The sequence below is a fragment of the Carassius auratus genome, unplaced genomic scaffold (assembly GCF_003368295.1).
Source record: "Carassius auratus strain Wakin unplaced genomic scaffold, ASM336829v1 scaf_tig00215431, whole genome shotgun sequence".
Classification (NCBI taxonomy): Eukaryota; Metazoa; Chordata; class Actinopteri; order Cypriniformes; family Cyprinidae; genus Carassius; species Carassius auratus.
In genome coordinates, this window is record NW_020528086.1 from 1 (window position 1) to 7838 (window position 7838).

At 36.5% G+C, this 7838-nt stretch overlaps 1 long non-coding RNA gene across 1 annotated transcript; it reads left to right on the top strand.

Annotated features, from left to right (window-relative positions):
• Positions 1-3562: 3562 nt before the first annotated feature.
• Positions 3563-4918, top strand: LOC113094833 (uncharacterized). The gene is made up of 3 exons (XR_003288176.1): positions 3563-3602; positions 4639-4760; positions 4860-4918. It is a non-coding gene; the product is annotated as an uncharacterized LOC113094833 (long non-coding RNA).
• The last annotated feature ends 2920 nt before the right edge of the window (positions 4919-7838 follow it).

Consider the following 7838-nt stretch of genomic DNA (forward strand, 5'->3'; position numbering starts at 1 on the left):
ACTGGTGGAGGCCAGGTCATCTGGCGCAGCACCCCATCACTCTCCTTCTTGCTCAAATAACCCTTGATGCCTTCAGTGTGACTCTACAATTTTCATAGTCATGAAAATAAAGAAAACTCTTTGAATGAGAAGGTGTGTCCAAACTTTTGGTCTGTAGTGTAACTCAAGCTCTACATGCCTTGAAAACATTACCTCTCACGCTCTTCCAAATCCTGGTGAATTGTTTATTGCAAAATCCATGTCAGATCTGAAAGCAGTGTACACTGCATGAACTGGTATGCGTCGAATATTTTCACAAGTATTGGCCACTGGAAATCGGGAACAGGTAATGAACTCAAGTCTTGGCTTTGGAGAGAAACCCAGTGCTGGAATACTGTCACATCCAGTGAAGAAAACAAGAACATCCTCCAGAGAGACATTGGTTTTCAACTGTAAAAAAAAAAAAAAAAGAGAGTACCACAATTAAATGAATACTATGTTAAATGATACCACTGGAGTAATGCAAAATTGTTATAAAGAGTAATTATATACGAAAGTGTTGCTCATAATGTCACATGCAACACTAACAAACAGTCTGGTGATTATAAAGAGACATTTAGCAGAATAGAAGATAGGAGTTTGTGAAGACTGTAGCAAATAATCTTTCTCCAAGCCTCTGTGTATAAGACAAGGTTCAAAAGAAATGATTGATTGAGTCAGTGTGGAAGAACTTGACTGGTCTGCATAAAGCTAACTCCGAATCCCAGCTGAACATCTCTGGTGTGACTTCAAATGTGGACCTTGAGCCAAAAACTCATCACCAAACACCAATGACATGTACAGTCACTGTATGGACAAACGTATTGCCGTCTTCTGTTGCAACAGTTTTGGAAGTGTCTGAATGAATGTACCCATTTATACAAGTCACTGCTGTTTGGTGATGAGTTTTTGGCTCAGGGTCTGTATTTAAAGTCACACCAGAGGTGTTCAGCTAGGAGGATGACCAATACTTTTGGCAAAATTAGCTTTAAATGTTAAATTAATGTATTTATAGTACATAAACACCAATTCAAACATTGCAATATAAATATATATTTTTCCATCATTGTCATGTACCACTATGATGGAGACAAAAACAAGTTTGAAAATAATGTCTTGCGTTGAAAACTGTGTGAAATATTAAACTTACTTTCAGCATCCTGAAGATAGTCTTGCCAGAAAGCCAGGGTCCGGCACTCTGCTTGAAATGCATTGCTCCCTCTTTCAGAATGAATGATTCGGAAGAGATTCTCCACATCATTTGCGGTTAAGGCCTTTTCAGCCTTCAAAAAAAGGCACTTTGACTGAACAGGATAGTTTTGGAGAGCATCTAGGATACCCAGAGACGTTAAGCCATCTCTGAACCTGATAAAAAGGAAACACGCTGTAATGTGTAGTTTATGTGATTTGAAACATGTAGCACTAGTATTTCTGATTTTTAATTAGATGAGGTTCCACAATGAATTATTATGTCCACCTGTACTGGTGCACTATAACATGGAAGTTGAGGTCAGTCAGTAAAGGTCAGTAAATTTTCTTATACTGTAGACACACTTTGTTAGCAGTATAACATGTTATATGCTTTCCTCTTCTATCTCTTGTATTTCTGCGATTTTAAAGCCATAAAACTATATAAAACTTTTCTGACAAAGTGCAATTACATTATGTGTTCAGATATAAACATACCTTTCAAATGGTGCACGGGTCCGCTGAAGGACATACCAATGAGCCAGATCCAAAACAGTCTCCTGTTTGTTTGCCAGTGTTATGCGAACATTGTGACCAGCAAGACTGATTAAGCTAGCTGCCTGTGCAACTGCATCTTGTAGTTGTGAATCAGTCTGGGCCTGTAAGATCTAAAAATATATACAAAAACAAAAAAACTCATTTTTGAATGAAGATATACAACTATAAGCTGTAACTTCAATGCTAATGAGTGTATGCACAAATAATAATTTATATCAAAATACAATATAATTAAGGCAAAATATGCCTACAGACTGCAACTGTGACCTTGTTTCTTCATCGGGAATATCTTCAGTTTTGACATTTACATTGTCAGGGTCCTTTTGAAGACACTCATACATAAGTTCAGACAGGAAACATGGACTCTGCCCCCCATGGGAAAAAGACATTGCCATGATCTGGCCAGCATAGAAGTATGCATTGTCTTTCATCACTATTATCAAATGAAATTGAAACATCAGTGTCATTGTAAGTACAACATTTGAAGATTCTTACATTTCCTACTAATTCATTTCAGGTACAACATATTTAGAAATCCAAAAGAAATCCTTTACTTGACATCAATATGAATTTATAAGTAGTGTACCTTTGGAGTTGCATGTGAGGACTTTAGCATTAGATGGTCCTTCAAAGATGCCAGTTTTGTCCTTGATTTCATGTAGACAGAGTCAGAAAAACGCCCGAGTAGGTCCTCCATTGTCCACAGCACCCTCAGATGAACCATAGTCATCAGTAAACTTAACATCCACCTTCTTCTCGGGTGAAAAATTGGATTCTGCCCATTGCTCTGGATGTTCCATCCCACACATTTCTTCTTATGATATTGAAGCGTACAATGCTGTCATTATTTACTCTAGAACCAATCTGCTCCATTATTCTCCCTAAAGTCATCCTTGAGTCACTGAAACAATAATAAACAATAAAACAATACAACAATTTCAATGATAACTCGCCCATAATGTAACATACAAAAAATATATATTTTTATTTTACATATTTTACACACTTTTACACCATGATTTAAACAACTATTAAATGAAAACAATATTATAAATATTGTTGAAACAATAACCACAGAAAATATTTGATATGAGATAAAAAAAAAAATCTATATTTTGCACATATAAATCTATTTCTGAACCATTTAGGTGGTAGCCTGTTTATTGCTATGAGTCTAGAAAATTAAGCTATTGCTATGATACATTAGAATTAAACATTTCTACATAACATCTTCTACTGACCTCTTATTTGTGCTGGACTCATTTGTGCTGAAGGTATTCTTCCTCAAATAGGTCAAGGTATGTACTAAAATATTTAATATATCAATGTTTAAGTACATATATGACGTTAACAGAAATAGCTGCATTACTACAGGACAAATAACATACTAAATGTAATAATAACATTGTCTACTGCTGAGTGACTATTCTAACACAAAATTGTACTGTAAACAAGGCCTACTGACATCAAACCCTGACCATGACAATCCTGTATGGAAAGAACATGTACCTGTACACTGTAAAAAATTATTTAGCAGTTTAGTTGTTTCAATGAATTTTTTTATGTTGACACAACTTGCAGTTACTGAATTTGTTCATTCAACTAAAAATTTTAAGTTTTCAGTGTCTCAACTAGTTTGAAAGTTGACTGAACTAGGTCATTTGTCCTCATAACTTAAAAAAATGTGTTGACTCAATTCAATAGCAATATCACGTTCACAACATCACTTATCGCGAGATCTCGTCATTCTCGTGAATGCTGTTGAAGAGAGAAGAAGGTCTAGCCATTCTAGTCAGTTTCTCCTCAAAGTTTGGACATTTGACTAGAATACAACTTTGGTAAGTAAAATATTCGTATTTATTGGCTTAATGTGTAAAATTACATTTGTTGTCTCAGAAGAGTAAGTATGGTTTAAAGAGTCGTATATTCTGTGTGTAAGTTACTGTATGTAAATGTTCGTTTCGCGGCACTCTGAAGCCTCAAAATACAGGCGGTTACACAGTATTCTCTTTATAAATATTAAAACAGATATTCTCACATGCGGGACAGCGGAGCTGAACTTATGTGGAGAACGATAAAAATACAGTTTGTATGTATTATTTGAGCCCAGGGCTGCGTTAGAGACCGTGCAAACAGAGCGCGAGAGCTCAACGCGGATCACTGTATGGATTAAGAACGGCGGGAATTAAAAAAAAAAGGAACTGCTCTAAACCTGACAGCGTAAGACATCCGTCAGAATATACATCGATGAAAAATTAGGAGAAAAAAAGAAGATTCCTACCCGAACTGTGTCTTTTCTGCATGTTATAAGGGAAACAAATGAGCACCATAGATGAGCACCTCCCTCAGAGTTCTTCTGGAGCGCGTAACTTAACGTTACATTTGATATCGCTGACATAAGCTTAGTTCTGATGATTTTTTTCTTCTGAGGTAGCGTTACAAACTCTTCTTTCAGTTTTCTGAAGTAACGTTAGTCATTCAAGTGCCTCACTAGAACCTAGAACGCAGTGTAATGCTGCGTGAATATCTGTTTTTATACAGTCTATGGTGAATATACGGTCATAAGTAAATTGCATAAGTTTAAATCTATATATTTTAGAATAAAAGTAATAATAGCATATATCTTGTATAAATAGAGATACAATAACGATCGACACAAATGTGTTAAATTTCCTTTTATTGTGTTATAATTATGTGTTGTGTCATTTAAAAGCATTGTCTGGATGGTATAGTTTGTCTTTGGCATTTAATACAAACTTGTCAATACATTTGTCTTTCTCTGTAAAGATTTATTTATATGTATGTTTATTATTTTACAGTGTTTTAACATGTTTTTGTATTTTTCATGTTTATGATATTTTGGAATGACTGAAGATTCAGCACAGAATTCAATAATCCTGTGGATGGACCACAGCGAGTCCTTTTGCAGTTATCCATCAAAATGCTTTGCAGACATAATGGAAATGACATTCACATTGTAGAGCTTGGACGAAGTTGTAAGTAAATTTATTTATTTATAAATGCACATTTATTGGAGTCTATGTGCTTTACAATTGTAAGGCCCTGTTTAATGCATCCCTTTGTTTTTATTAAAGCACACAGGCTCTGCGCAGGAATTCATCAAGGACATGACTGCTGGGATTACACTTGTGGATGACCAATCTGAGCACCATCAGTCTGCAGTGATGTGATCCAGGTAATAGAAGAAGAAGAAATCTGGGTGATCTGGGGTTGTAACATGTTGTGGTGTTGTGTACGGTGTTAGACGATCTGGGACTGGGACTAACAGAAATAAACTAATTCAGGTTTAAAACAACTTGAGGTTTAGTAAATGACAATTTTCTTTCTTTTTCTTTTTTGGGTGAACCCTTTACGAAAATGTAGATATTTGAATTAGAGAACAGCTTCAAATTTTAGAGAACATAATTTGACATTATTTTCCCCAGTTTTATTCTGTGAATTTTCTATAATTGGTATTTAAAATGTCTTTATAAAGTGTTGAATTTATCTTCATAAAACCACCAGAAACCCTGTTTAATGGACATAGCCATTCTTTATTATTTTGCTGAATACTGTTTTGGATCCTGAAAAATGTTCAGTGCTAGCATATTGGCCATTAGCAACTTTGCTTAAAGGATTATTTCACCAAAAAATTAAAATTAGGCCATGTTTTACTCATTCTCAAGGCACCCTATGTGTATATGATTTTCTTCTTTCAGACGAATCTGATCTGAGTTGAATTAAAAATTTTCCTGGCTCTTCTAAGTTATTTAATGGCAGCAGAGAGGTGTGTTTTTTTTTTCTCAGCAGTCCAAAAATAGTCAAATAAAATGCACCCATCCATCAATAAAATGTGTCTCACATGGCTTAGGGGGGTGAATAAAGGCTTCCTGTCGCAAATCGATGCGCTTTTTGTAAGAAAAATATACACTAAATAAACACTTTTTTTCTCTTCCACTGACTATCATACATGCAAGCCTAATTTTGTGATTCTACTTCGTGATTGGTGTATTGTTGTCTCTCCTCCGCTCTTCCGTGTTCGTCACTAATCACCGGTGCATGCATGACCCCTATGTCCTATTTTCATGCACCCGGAATGGCTCTCACGAAAGTGAGAGAAAAGGGTTTAAATATGTTTTGAATAACATTTTAAATATGTATTTTTTTTTTTACAAAAACATGGATTCGCTACAGGAGGAACTTATTCACCTCTCAGAGCCATGTGAGGTACTTTTTATTATGAATTGATGCACATTATTTGACTACTTTTGGACTGTTGAAAAAAACACCCACCTATTGCCATAAATATTTTTTTATATAATCCGACTGGATTTGTCTGAAAGAAGAAAGTCATACACACCTACGATGCCATGAGGGTGAGTAAAACATACATGGGTTAACCAACCCTTTAGGGCCATTTCATAGTCAACGCATCTGTACGCATACGTGTCCCCAAGGCTACGCATCGTTACGCTTTGGCCGCCATTATACGTCGGTGCGTAGCCAAATGTGTGGTCCTAGTTTTTGATACGCGACACGCCGATTCACGCAATACTATGCGTTGTCGGTGGGGGCGACATTGCAAGTATTGTACATTAATTCAAGTATATTGTGTTTACAAAAGAAGAAGGTATACAATGAATTGAATACAATGGCGGGCGAAGAGGAAAAATTATGCGAACTTATACGTATTCATCCACATTTATACGATTTATACAACAGAATACACTCCTCTTCAGTTGCCATTGTGATCTGAATATCAAGCGACCCGACTCTACTACCCCCTGTTGCGTGAGCCGTGTATTGCATACACGCATCAACCGTGACGCTTGCGTTCACTGTTTAGACTATGAAAGGGAGTGTGTCGCTCGCGTTGCTTGCTCGCTTTCCCGCGTTGACTATGAAACAGCCCTTAAGAGTCATGCTTTACTCTGAACATGCAGTGCAACAGACTATTATTTAAAAGGAATACCTATTTACACCAATATATTTTCTGATCATTGTATAAATGGTGTGACAGATTAGACACTTAGAATTAGATTAAGAAAAAAAACCTGAATGTTGTATTGGTTTGTCACATTTTATGTCATTCAGAAATCATGTAGAATACCAGTAAAGAAAATAATTTCCCCCCATTTTTAGTATAGTTGGTTCTGGGGGTGTATTTTACACTTATCTTCCCATGGGATTTTAAACTCTTTGTGTTCAGCAGAACAAAGAATTTAGTACAGGCTTTTACCAGTTTAATACAGGAAGTTATTTTGAATGTTTCTAAACGAAACCGTTGAGGAGCACCATTTACTTTTGACTTTCATTTTTGGTTAAATTTTTCAAAATATCTTCCGCTTGAAGGTGAATTACACTTTGCATTAATTGGTAGCTGTGCTTTTAACAAAACACACAACTTTCGTATGTACATATGTGTGTTCGTTTATAAATTTATTAAGTAATGTAATATTTTTTTTCTTTTCCCAGCCATCCAGTGACATTAAGGATGTTGAGAAAGAAATTGAAGAGGGCATTCTGATTGTAACTGAGGAGCAGCAATGTGATGTGCTTCCCAAGGAATAACCAACATTGGTCTCATTTGGACATCCTGTCATCACTGACATCTCCCATGTCCCCAAGGCATTTAGACTCCTAATGGGTCTGTATGCAGTGAACATCCACTACCTCCAGCGCATTAAATACACCATTGAGGCTCTGCAAAAACTTGTGAAGATCAGCTGCTCCCACCGTGTGCTCGCTACAGCGGCAGGAACTGTAGGTGTGGGGGAGTGAATGTCCAGCACTCTCTCCACCCTCAACACCACAAATAAGGTGTCCTTGAGCAAGGCACAACTTCTCCCCGGGTGCTGCAGCATAAATGGCTGCCCACTGCTCTGGGTGTGTGTTCACGGTGTGTGTTCACTGCTGTGTGTGTGTGTGCACTTCGGATGGGTTAAATGAAGAGCACAAATGTATGTCGTGTCACTTTCACTTTTCAGTGTTCATGATGTGTCCATCGGCTCCACCGCACTCTTTCTTAAAAAGTAGTGTTTTTTTTTTTTTTTTTTTGTAAGGAAAGGTTCTTT